Source organism: Paramormyrops kingsleyae, chromosome 5 (genome assembly GCF_048594095.1).
Source record: "Paramormyrops kingsleyae isolate MSU_618 chromosome 5, PKINGS_0.4, whole genome shotgun sequence".
Classification (NCBI taxonomy): Eukaryota; Metazoa; Chordata; class Actinopteri; order Osteoglossiformes; family Mormyridae; genus Paramormyrops; species Paramormyrops kingsleyae.
This window is the reverse complement of record NC_132801.1, coordinates 38,250,019-38,262,128: the sequence shown is the minus strand read 5'-3', so window position 1 is coordinate 38,262,128 and position 12,110 is coordinate 38,250,019. Positions and strand designations below refer to the sequence as shown.

The following is a 12,110-nucleotide window of genomic DNA, read 5'->3' as shown; positions in this document are numbered from 1 at the left end:
CTTTGGATAAATTTATGCATTCCTAATTTCCCTTGGGTGATCAATAAAGACTACCATCTCTCTCTCTCTCTCTCTCTCAGGAGAAGAACAATTATTTAGGGTGAATATTGGATACGTGGGGCAAAGGGTAAACTGCGACACATGTTTGATACTCTATGTCTCTATGCTTCTGTGGTTTAACGTAAGCTCAGTTCAACGTAAGCTTTCAATAATAATTTTATGTTTTAATTTTCATAATTAGGATCATATTTTTAAAGTGAGAAAGTACAATTTCAAAACCTTTCCCAGTTTACAAGTATCCATCCTGTAAGCAACTACTGACTTAACCAATTAGGAGACATGCTTAAGGGGACAAGATTTTTTTTCTTCCATCCTGAATTATATTTCAGTCTTTAATCATTAGTTAGACATCAGCTTCCCCATCTTCAGAAACATTATAAATCTATTTTTTATTCAGTTTGCCCATTTGTGATTTAAAAGAACTTTAAAGAATGCAGTGCAAACCAATCATCAGTGGTGGTGAGAGAGTCTAGAGCAGTGGTCTCCAACTCCGGTCCTGGAGAGCTACCGTCCAGTAAGTTTTCTATCCTACCTGGCTTCTGATGAGCCACACTAGTTCTCAGGTAAATACCAGGGCCAGGTGTGGCTCATCAGAAGCCAGGTAGGATAGAAGACCTACTGGTTAGTAGCTCTCCAGGACCGGAGTTGGAGACCCCTGGTCTAGAGTAATGAACTGACTACTCATTGAGTCCCACGTTGAACCTAAGTGCCCAAACAGGCGAGGAGATAGCAAACGAAAGGTGAGGATTCAGGTCTTAAAGACTGAGATGAAGAAGTGGAGATCCGATTGAACAACTTCAAACACACTAAATACAGCCAAATTGGCTTCTGCCAAAATACACAAAATAAGATGGAAGAAGAAAATTATTCAAGTGCTTGATTGTCTAGTACACATATAACCATCACCCTATCTGTCTTGGACTGCAATGATTTTTTGATACAGAGTCTGAAAGATAATAAAATGGGCTGGTGAATCAAAGTCACAGCCCAGGAGGTGTGAGGTGATATTCTATGTAGTATATACTAAAATTTTATGAACTGACTCTTTAAATGGTGTTTGGACAGCAGGTCTGAAGAACTTTGACCACAATGAAATCTCCCATAATGTCCTAGGTCCTTTTACGCTTTAATATTATAATAAGATGGAATTATAACACAGATGAGGGAGGGCTCATTGCTGTAGGTGCTGAAAACTTAAGAAGGGATCATGTGTGTGAAGAGTCAAATTTTTACAAAATCACATTAGATGAAAGTTTTAGACTCCAACACGCATATCAAATAATCAACACAGATTGTTTTTCTTTTTTCTATCTATCCCTGTTGGGTTGTGGAGTAACGTGTTCTCAAATTGGGGTCATGCTTAAACATGCTGATTTGTTGAGTTGGTTACAAAGATAAACCAGAGTAATTTGCATGCTCTACCTTAAAAAGCATTGTATCATTTAATCAGATAATGTCAGACTGTCAGCAAAATGAGGAAAGATGGCTCTGTGTTACTGATCTGATAAGAAGATACCTGGCAAGAATTAATCTTTGCCAGTCACCTAAGATGAGAACCACAGTCAAAACTCACCCATTCTGGCAGTTCCCAAACTGTGTCAGGTATCTGCAAGAAATCTGGAACTTGTGCTTGATCTTCTCCACCAACCATCAACAAGCTGCAGTACACCTACCCATCAGAATGGAAAATAAACTCTCGATCAGTGACATTATCACGTTTGTCATTTACCCCTCATGGTCTCTTTATTTTGTAGTTTATCCCTTTTTTGCCCTGTTTTTCTTTAATGAAACATTTTTGTCTCGGGGCTGCAAGTGAATCGTCATACTTTCCTCACTGCGCCATGCCGCGCCGTAACACACATCATTCCATGATTACGCTATTGTGAATACGTAGCTGGTCCTGCCCATCGTACACATGGCAGCAATACTCCAATAGCATCCAGGTACAGCTCACAATAACAGCAACTAAAGATACCACACCTTGTCCTTTGCACAAGAACCCCGGCCATGTCCATGCAAGGCCATCGTGGTTCTGCATCATCTTTACCAACTGATAAGGAATGGAAATGCAGGTGGAATCCCCACATCTGCCCTTACGACATAAACAAAGTTGGGAGAACTTGACATGAGATAACATTAACTCCAGGTACCCCAACGCCAGCATCGGCGTGAATCATAGTAAAGCCCAATGCAGTTTAATACTGACTGTTTGTCCTTTCGTGGGCAATTAATCTTCACCAGAAGTATAAGGAAAGTAGAGAGAATTCTAGGCAGGTCACAAAGGTGATTTTTGCAACACAGCTCCAAACCTTACTTATTCAGCTAAAGACCTCCTCTCCTAAATTACCAGCTAAAGGACAGGTACTGTAAGCAGATACCTGTCAATATTTCACTGAAGCTCCCATGGCAAGTAATTACAGCTGCTGAATGGAGGTGGCGTGGAAACACCGGCATTTCCATCCAAGTAAAACTTCTGAACTTCTGAACTATTATTTGCAGCACTGTGCAAAAGTCTTGGGTAGTCAAAGAAAATGTTTAAAGCTATTTGTCTGGATAGTAAATGTGTATTTGCTCCGAAAAAACACACAATTTAACTTTAAAAGACATAAAAATTAACAGCAATATAATAAAAACTAATAAGAAATTCTACAGTTCTTCTAAAAGTTACTGATATCTAGTTGGATGGTTAGAAGAACATTGCTTCAGTTCCCAAACCTCTCCTCAGGGCCACCCCAACCATTCCATGCATTCGTTAAATTTCACCACTAGCGCAGGAACTGATTAGCCAAACATGATAGGCTAGTGGCCCAATTAAAAAAATATACTGCTGTATTGGATGGGTGCTACAAACCTTGGGGTGACATCAGGAGAGGTTTTGAAATTGCTAAACTTATACATTTTGACAGACATAAGCACAATATAACAGGTTTACACCCACATGAAGATCATTTAAACAATATATGCTTTGACTGCTAAGACTTTTGCCCATTACTGTACAGAAAAACAATAAATAAATGAAGCAAGAACACAGCCTACATGAAAAAAACAACATTAACAGAGATCATTGTAATTCACAAAATTCCCATTCACACGGCTAAATATTCTGTTACGTGTATCAGCCGCTCAGAGATGCTGAAGCAATACTGTATCACTCTGCGAACATATAAGCAAAATTCAAGTTACAAGATAGTCTACACTTTATAACAGGTCAAGCGTTGCTGGTGGAAGTTAATTAGCAAACTGTCAATCAGCTAGTAGCCTACATATCTTCATTCATTTATCCAGTTCTCATACATGATGCTAATTATTTATACTGACACTGAGAATGTCCTTCCTGTCAACATATCAATACGTGAACTGTAAGATATTTCAGCGTCTTGTCTGTCAGATCATTCTGCTCGCCTTTATTTGTTAGGCTATGTCTAATTTGTTTGCATCTTTTCAGCAATTTTTCGTTCCTTTTATAGCAAATTGCCCTCTAGGGTCCCCGGTTGCTGAGAAATAATATATAGACATTGTAATGCACTTTTAGCAAACTAACTCTACAAAGAAATTTATTTTCGTGACAGTACTTACGCGCATTTAAGATAAACGACCATTTGCCCTAACTATATTTAACAAAAGTACGACTACTTTAGCGGGAGATCGTGCATACAGCCCTAATGGTCTTTCTTCAGGGGCGTATTCATAAGCTAATACAGTAAAATATTATAATGCACTGAACGTCTTACCTGTTGCATTACGACAGGTGAAGCTTTGACGCCCAAAACTGCTGGCACTAAACGTGATTTTATACGGGATACATTCATTCTGATCAGGGAGTTTAGGGTTTCTGTGTTTTGGAATATCATCTGTACGCAAAAGCAATTTTATGACTTTCCATAACTTCTGATTCTTTATATCTTTTTCCATCCACTGCATTAGATGTATATGTCCATTGCTTAGCAAATTTCAGACTGAATGCTCTTAATAAATCAATACATTCGAAAACAGAAAAGGCGTATAATGCTTCTATGTCTCACCTGTTGCAGGAAGGTCGGTCCAACTTCGATCCACTTGGTTGGTACTTAAGCAGCAGCACCATTAAATATGAGCACACTCAGATCAACTTCTCCAATTTTTCACAAGTGGAAATGCCGTTTTGTAGACAAGAAATTTTAGCAACACAAAACTCGCATGCGAGTGCGTCAATGCGAAAGCACGAGAGGTTCCGTTTCACCATGCAACGTACTATATACTTACAAATGCAATATTCATCTGTGCATGCAGAAATTAGGAAAGTAAAACACTTTGCCTTTCTTTTAGGTATAGGTAAAATTAAACGTTCGGTGATGCCTAATTGTGCCAAAACGAGTAAACAAAACATGACATTCAAACTGAAACACGCCAGCCGGCAAAGTGTAATACTATAATATCAGAATAATACGCAATATGGGAAGTGCAAATATACTCTGATTTAATAAAGGATTGAGAGTTTTCTAATAAAAGCATAACAGTGATCGCTGTTTCTTTTTTTCAGAAATGAGTTTACTTGAGGCTGCTGTCGTGGTTTCCGCGATTTCGATAGTGCATTTTCTTGCAAGTCTGCAACTTTTCGCTCAGCCGCCGTTTTCGGTATATATATGCTGGTATACATTTATTATTCCATTTAAGAATTAACGCATGTAATCATTCAAAAGTAATGACATGTTTTCGGTGCAATATAAATGTATCAAAATGTTCAAGGATTTAGAAGGCTGTACAATTTGCGTATCCCAAGTTTCACAGGCTGCTGCATCTCCACTTTATGTAATGAACGCAAAATTACGGTAGATCGCAAACGTCCGAAAGCACAATAGTACAACAGTATTTATCCATTACATGCATATTTAAAAGCGGCAAAACATTCAGCGACATAACTTAATATGGTAAATTTTTCTGAGCCCTGAATTGGTCTTGATGATCTTGACATCAGAGGCGAAAATCCGATGATACTACGATCGCACACAGCAACAATGTAAAACATTAAATACTCGGACGAAACGCATCGTTATTCCAAAATCCCACTGCACAATTGTAGTAAAATGCATTGTACTGCAGACAATTTCTTTGAGAAAAGCGTTAACCGGAACCCTTTAGTTTGACTTCACATATACGTCCAGAGGAAGTAAAAGTTGCGGGGTTTCCCCTGGCTTTTTTAAAATCCTGTATACGGCTTGTCAAGTGAAAACAATACGCGTTTTTTTAAACACATGGTCAATTTCGTAAAAAAAAACTACACGATTATCGGAGGCGCTCGGACAATCAGTGCACTTGGTGTTACGTGTGCGAGCCCTGAAGCGGACACGCGCATTCGGCTTCTGCCAGCATAGACTTATATCGACTAGATCTGCTTCCAGATCCTTACAATTTGTTATACTTGAAGGTACCCGAAACACCGCGATGAGCCACCTGATTGATATTTTCATACAGGAATTTGCGATTAATTAATTACAATATACTCCACAAAAACCAATCACCACAACAACTTTATGTTATTTCTTCGTCCATATGCTGGGGATTTAAATGTAATATGTGATAAATCAAATTCACCAACACGAAAAAGTTAAACTCCAGTCAGAATTGTTACTACTATCAGCCATGTGGACCTAATCAGTGACCTAATTCTAGACTATGAGTAATTCAACAGTGCTTAAGACACATTTATTAATGATCTTAAATGCAATTACTAAAATTTGGAAAACATGAAATAAAACTCACTGACAATACGATCTTCACTTAATGTGATATAGAACTCTGTGAGAGGGTAGAACATAACATGAAAGTGCTATAATAAAATATTCCCACAAACAGTAAACGCTTTGTAGAAGTCACCTTCCGGCTTGTGGAACTGGCTGCCTTGGTCCTCCCTGAGCTGCAGCCTGGCAGAGGCTGGCGACGAGATGTCTGAAGGGCAACCAGGTCCTTCATAATGGACTGGAGAGCCTGATGCTCATCTGAGGATCATAGCAGGTACATACAGAAAGGAGAAGGAGGGAAATGGGAATGAGAGGAGGAGAAGGAGGGAATTGGAAATGAGAAGAGGAGAAGGAGGGCATTAGGAATAAGAGAAGGAGAAAATTGGGAATGTAAGGAGGAGAAGGAGGGAATTCAGAGTGAGAGGAGGAGAATGAGGAGGAGGGATACATTGAACAGAGAAGGGAAAACAATAAAGAAAAATGGGAGATTCAATGAGACAAAAATGTTGTAACAATAACATGCAAGAAAAATGCGATGCAAAGAGATTATTTCAATATAAACAAGAATACTGGCTATAATTTTCCTCAGCACATATAACCATTTTCTAGGTAGTAGCTAACTGAAACCTGCTGGCAGTGAACTTGATTTAACTTGGAAGGAGATGTTCATTTTTGGTTTGGAAGCTTAAGGCTTCTGCTTTTTGGAATACCTTCTCACAAAAGCAGTGACATGACTTGCTATAACATTTAAACAACATTCAAAGCATATTTACACTGGTCCCAGGAAAAGGAGAGCATGGACTCCACACACTCCTTATAAGGTTTCCCGCTACTGCATGACACTATAATACGTGAATATGGTCCTTTGGATAAATTTATGCATTCCTAATTTCCCTTGGGTGATCAATAAAGACTACCATCTCTCTCTCTCTCTCTCTCTCAGGAGAAGAACAATTATTTAGGGTGAATATTGGATACGTGGGGCAAAGGGTAAACTGCGACACATGTTTGATACTCTATGTCTCTATGCTTCTGTGGTTTAACGTAAGCTCAGTTCAACGTAAGCTTTCAATAATAATTTTATGTTTTAATTTTCATAATTAGGATCATATTTTTAAAGTGAGAAAGTACAATTTCAAAACCTTTCCCAGTTTACAAGTATCCATCCTGTAAGCAACTACTGACTTAACCAATTAGGAGACATGCTTAAGGGGACAAGATTTTTTTTCTTCCATCCTGAATTATATTTCAGTCTTTAATCATTAGTTAGACATCAGCTTCCCCATCTTCAGAAACATTATAAATCTATTTTTTATTCAGTTTGCCCATTTGTGATTTAAAAGAACTTTAAAGAATGCAGTGCAAACCAATCATCAGTGGTGGTGAGAGAGTCTAGAGCAGTGGTCTCCAACTCCGGTCCTGGAGAGCTACCGTCCAGTAAGTTTTCTATCCTACCTGGCTTCTGATGAGCCACACTAGTTCTCAGGTAAATACCAGGGCCAGGTGTGGCTCATCAGAAGCCAGGTAGGATAGAAGACCTACTGGTTAGTAGCTCTCCAGGACCGGAGTTGGAGACCCCTGGTCTAGAGTAATGAACTGACTACTCATTGAGTCCCACGTTGAACCTAAGTGCCCAAACAGGCGAGGAGATAGCAAACGAAAGGTGAGGATTCAGGTCTTAAAGACTGAGATGAAGAAGTGGAGATCCGATTGAACAACTTCAAACACACTAAATACAGCCAAATTGGCTTCTGCCAAAATACACAAAATAAGATGGAAGAAGAAAATTATTCAAGTGCTTGATTGTCTAGTACACATATAACCATCACCCTATCTGTCTTGGACTGCAATGATTTTTTGATACAGAGTCTGAAAGATAATAAAATGGGCTGGTGAATCAAAGTCACAGCCCAGGAGGTGTGAGGTGATATTCTATGTAGTATATACTAAAATTTTATGAACTGACTCTTTAAATGGTGTTTGGACAGCAGGTCTGAAGAACTTTGACCACAATGAAATCTCCCATAATGTCCTAGGTCCTTTTACGCTTTAATATTATAATAAGATGGAATTATAACACAGATGAGGGAGGGCTCATTGCTGTAGGTGCTGAAAACTTAAGAAGGGATCATGTGTGTGAAGAGTCAAATTTTTACAAAATCACATTAGATGAAAGTTTTAGACTCCAACACGCATATCAAATAATCAACACAGATTGTTTTTCTTTTTTCTATCTATCCCTGTTGGGTTGTGGAGTAACGTGTTCTCAAATTGGGGTCATGCTTAAACATGCTGATTTGTTGAGTTGGTTACAAAGATAAACCAGAGTAATTTGCATGCTCTACCTTAAAAAGCATTGTATCATTTAATCAGATAATGTCAGACTGTCAGCAAAATGAGGAAAGATGGCTCTGTGTTACTGATCTGATAAGAAGATACCTGGCAAGAATTAATCTTTGCCAGTCACCTAAGATGAGAACCACAGTCAAAACTCACCCATTCTGGCAGTTCCCAAACTGTGTCAGGTATCTGCAAGAAATCTGGAACTTGTGCTTGATCTTCTCCACCAACCATCAACAAGCTGCAGTACACCTACCCATCAGAATGGAAAATAAACTCTCGATCAGTGACATTATCACGTTTGTCATTTACCCCTCATGGTCTCTTTATTTTGTAGTTTATCCCTTTTTTGCCCTGTTTTTCTTTAATGAAACATTTTTGTCTCGGGGCTGCAAGTGAATCGTCATACTTTCCTCACTGCGCCATGCCGCGCCGTAACACACATCATTCCATGATTACGCTATTGTGAATACGTAGCTGGTCCTGCCCATCGTACACATGGCAGCAATACTCCAATAGCATCCAGGTACAGCTCACAATAACAGCAACTAAAGATACCACACCTTGTCCTTTGCACAAGAACCCCGGCCATGTCCATGCAAGGCCATCGTGGTTCTGCATCATCTTTACCAACTGATAAGGAATGGAAATGCAGGTGGAATCCCCACATCTGCCCTTACGACATAAACAAAGTTGGGAGAACTTGACATGAGATAACATTAACTCCAGGTACCCCAACGCCAGCATCGGCGTGAATCATAGTAAAGCCCAATGCAGTTTAATACTGACTGTTTGTCCTTTCGTGGGCAATTAATCTTCACCAGAAGTATAAGGAAAGTAGAGAGAATTCTAGGCAGGTCACAAAGGTGATTTTTGCAACACAGCTCCAAACCTTACTTATTCAGCTAAAGACCTCCTCTCCTAAATTACCAGCTAAAGGACAGGTACTGTAAGCAGATACCTGTCAATATTTCACTGAAGCTCCCATGGCAAGTAATTACAGCTGCTGAATGGAGGTGGCGTGGAAACACCGGCATTTCCATCCAAGTAAAACTTCTGAACTTCTGAACTATTATTTGCAGCACTGTGCAAAAGTCTTGGGTAGTCAAAGAAAATGTTTAAAGCTATTTGTCTGGATAGTAAATGTGTATTTGCTCCGAAAAAACACACAATTTAACTTTAAAAGACATAAAAATTAACAGCAATATAATAAAAACTAATAAGAAATTCTACAGTTCTTCTAAAAGTTACTGATATCTAGTTGGATGGTTAGAAGAACATTGCTTCAGTTCCCAAACCTCTCCTCAGGGCCACCCCAACCATTCCATGCATTCGTTAAATTTCACCACTAGCGCAGGAACTGATTAGCCAAACATGATAGGCTAGTGGCCCAATTAAAAAAATATACTGCTGTATTGGATGGGTGCTACAAACCTTGGGGTGACATCAGGAGAGGTTTTGAAATTGCTAAACTTATACATTTTGACAGACATAAGCACAATATAACAGGTTTACACCCACATGAAGATCATTTAAACAATATATGCTTTGACTGCTAAGACTTTTGCCCATTACTGTACAGAAAAACAATAAATAAATGAAGCAAGAACACAGCCTACATGAAAAAAACAACATTAACAGAGATCATTGTAATTCACAAAATTCCCATTCACACGGCTAAATATTCTGTTACGTGTATCAGCCGCTCAGAGATGCTGAAGCAATACTGTATCACTCTGCGAACATATAAGCAAAATTCAAGTTACAAGATAGTCTACACTTTATAACAGGTCAAGCGTTGCTGGTGGAAGTTAATTAGCAAACTGTCAATCAGCTAGTAGCCTACATATCTTCATTCATTTATCCAGTTCTCATACATGATGCTAATTATTTATACTGACACTGAGAATGTCCTTCCTGTCAACATATCAATACGTGAACTGTAAGATATTTCAGCGTCTTGTCTGTCAGATCATTCTGCTCGCCTTTATTTGTTAGGCTATGTCTAATTTGTTTGCATCTTTTCAGCAATTTTTCGTTCCTTTTATAGCAAATTGCCCTCTAGGGTCCCCGGTTGCTGAGAAATAATATATAGACATTGTAATGCACTTTTAGCAAACTAACTCTACAAAGAAATTTATTTTCGTGACAGTACTTACGCGCATTTAAGATAAACGACCATTTGCCCTAACTATATTTAACAAAAGTACGACTACTTTAGCGGGAGATCGTGCATACAGCCCTAATGGTCTTTCTTCAGGGGCGTATTCATAAGCTAATACAGTAAAATATTATAATGCACTGAACGTCTTACCTGTTGCATTACGACAGGTGAAGCTTTGACGCCCAAAACTGCTGGCACTAAACGTGATTTTATACGGGATACATTCATTCTGATCAGGGAGTTTAGGGTTTCTGTGTTTTGGAATATCATCTGTACGCAAAAGCAATTTTATGACTTTCCATAACTTCTGATTCTTTATATCTTTTTCCATCCACTGCATTAGATGTATATGTCCATTGCTTAGCAAATTTCAGACTGAATGCTCTTAATAAATCAATACATTCGAAAACAGAAAAGGCGTATAATGCTTCTATGTCTCACCTGTTGCAGGAAGGTCGGTCCAACTTCGATCCACTTGGTTGGTACTTAAGCAGCAGCACCATTAAATATGAGCACACTCAGATCAACTTCTCCAATTTTTCACAAGTGGAAATGCCGTTTTGTAGACAAGAAATTTTAGCAACACAAAACTCGCATGCGAGTGCGTCAATGCGAAAGCACGAGAGGTTCCGTTTCACCATGCAACGTACTATATACTTACAAATGCAATATTCATCTGTGCATGCAGAAATTAGGAAAGTAAAACACTTTGCCTTTCTTTTAGGTATAGGTAAAATTAAACGTTCGGTGATGCCTAATTGTGCCAAAACGAGTAAACAAAACATGACATTCAAACTGAAACACGCCAGCCGGCAAAGTGTAATACTATAATATCAGAATAATACGCAATATGGGAAGTGCAAATATACTCTGATTTAATAAAGGATTGAGAGTTTTCTAATAAAAGCATAACAGTGATCGCTGTTTCTTTTTTTCAGAAATGAGTTTACTTGAGGCTGCTGTCGTGGTTTCCGCGATTTCGATAGTGCATTTTCTTGCAAGTCTGCAACTTTTCGCTCAGCCGCCGTTTTCGGTATATATATGCTGGTATACATTTATTATTCCATTTAAGAATTAACGCATGTAATCATTCAAAAGTAATGACATGTTTTCGGTGCAATATAAATGTATCAAAATGTTCAAGGATTTAGAAGGCTGTACAATTTGCGTATCCCAAGTTTCACAGGCTGCTGCATCTCCACTTTATGTAATGAACGCAAAATTACGGTAGATCGCAAACGTCCGAAAGCACAATAGTACAACAGTATTTATCCATTACATGCATATTTAAAAGCGGCAAAACATTCAGCGACATAACTTAATATGGTAAATTTTTCTGAGCCCTGAATTGGTCTTGATGATCTTGACATCAGAGGCGAAAATCCGATGATACTACGATCGCACACAGCAACAATGTAAAACATTAAATACTCGGACGAAACGCATCGTTATTCCAAAATCCCACTGCACAATTGTAGTAAAATGCATTGTACTGCAGACAATTTCTTTGAGAAAAGCGTTAACCGGAACCCTTTAGTTTGACTTCACATATACGTCCAGAGGAAGTAAAAGTTGCGGGGTTTCCCCTGGCTTTTTTAAAATCCTGTATACGGCTTGTCAAGTGAAAACAATACGCGTTTTTTTAAACACATGGTCAATTTCGTAAAAAAAAACTACACGATTATCGGAGGCGCTCGGACAATCAGTGCACTTGGTGTTACGTGTGCGAGCCCTGAAGCGGACACGCGCATTCGGCTTCTGCCAGCATAGACTTATATCGACTAGATCTGCTTCCAGATCCTTACAATTTGTTATACTTGAAGGTACCC

General features: G+C 38.7%; 1 long non-coding RNA gene across 1 annotated transcript; it reads right to left on the bottom strand.

Annotated features, from left to right (window-relative positions):
* Window positions 1-5,913: 5,913 nt before the first annotated feature.
* LOC140590934 (uncharacterized) lies at window positions 5,914-12,024 on the bottom strand. The gene is made up of 3 exons (XR_011991838.1): window positions 10,723-12,024; window positions 8,274-8,369; window positions 5,914-6,035 (listed from the first exon to the last, which is right to left on the bottom strand). It is a non-coding gene; the product is annotated as an uncharacterized lncRNA (long non-coding RNA).
* Between the last annotated feature and the right edge of the window lie 86 nt (window positions 12,025-12,110).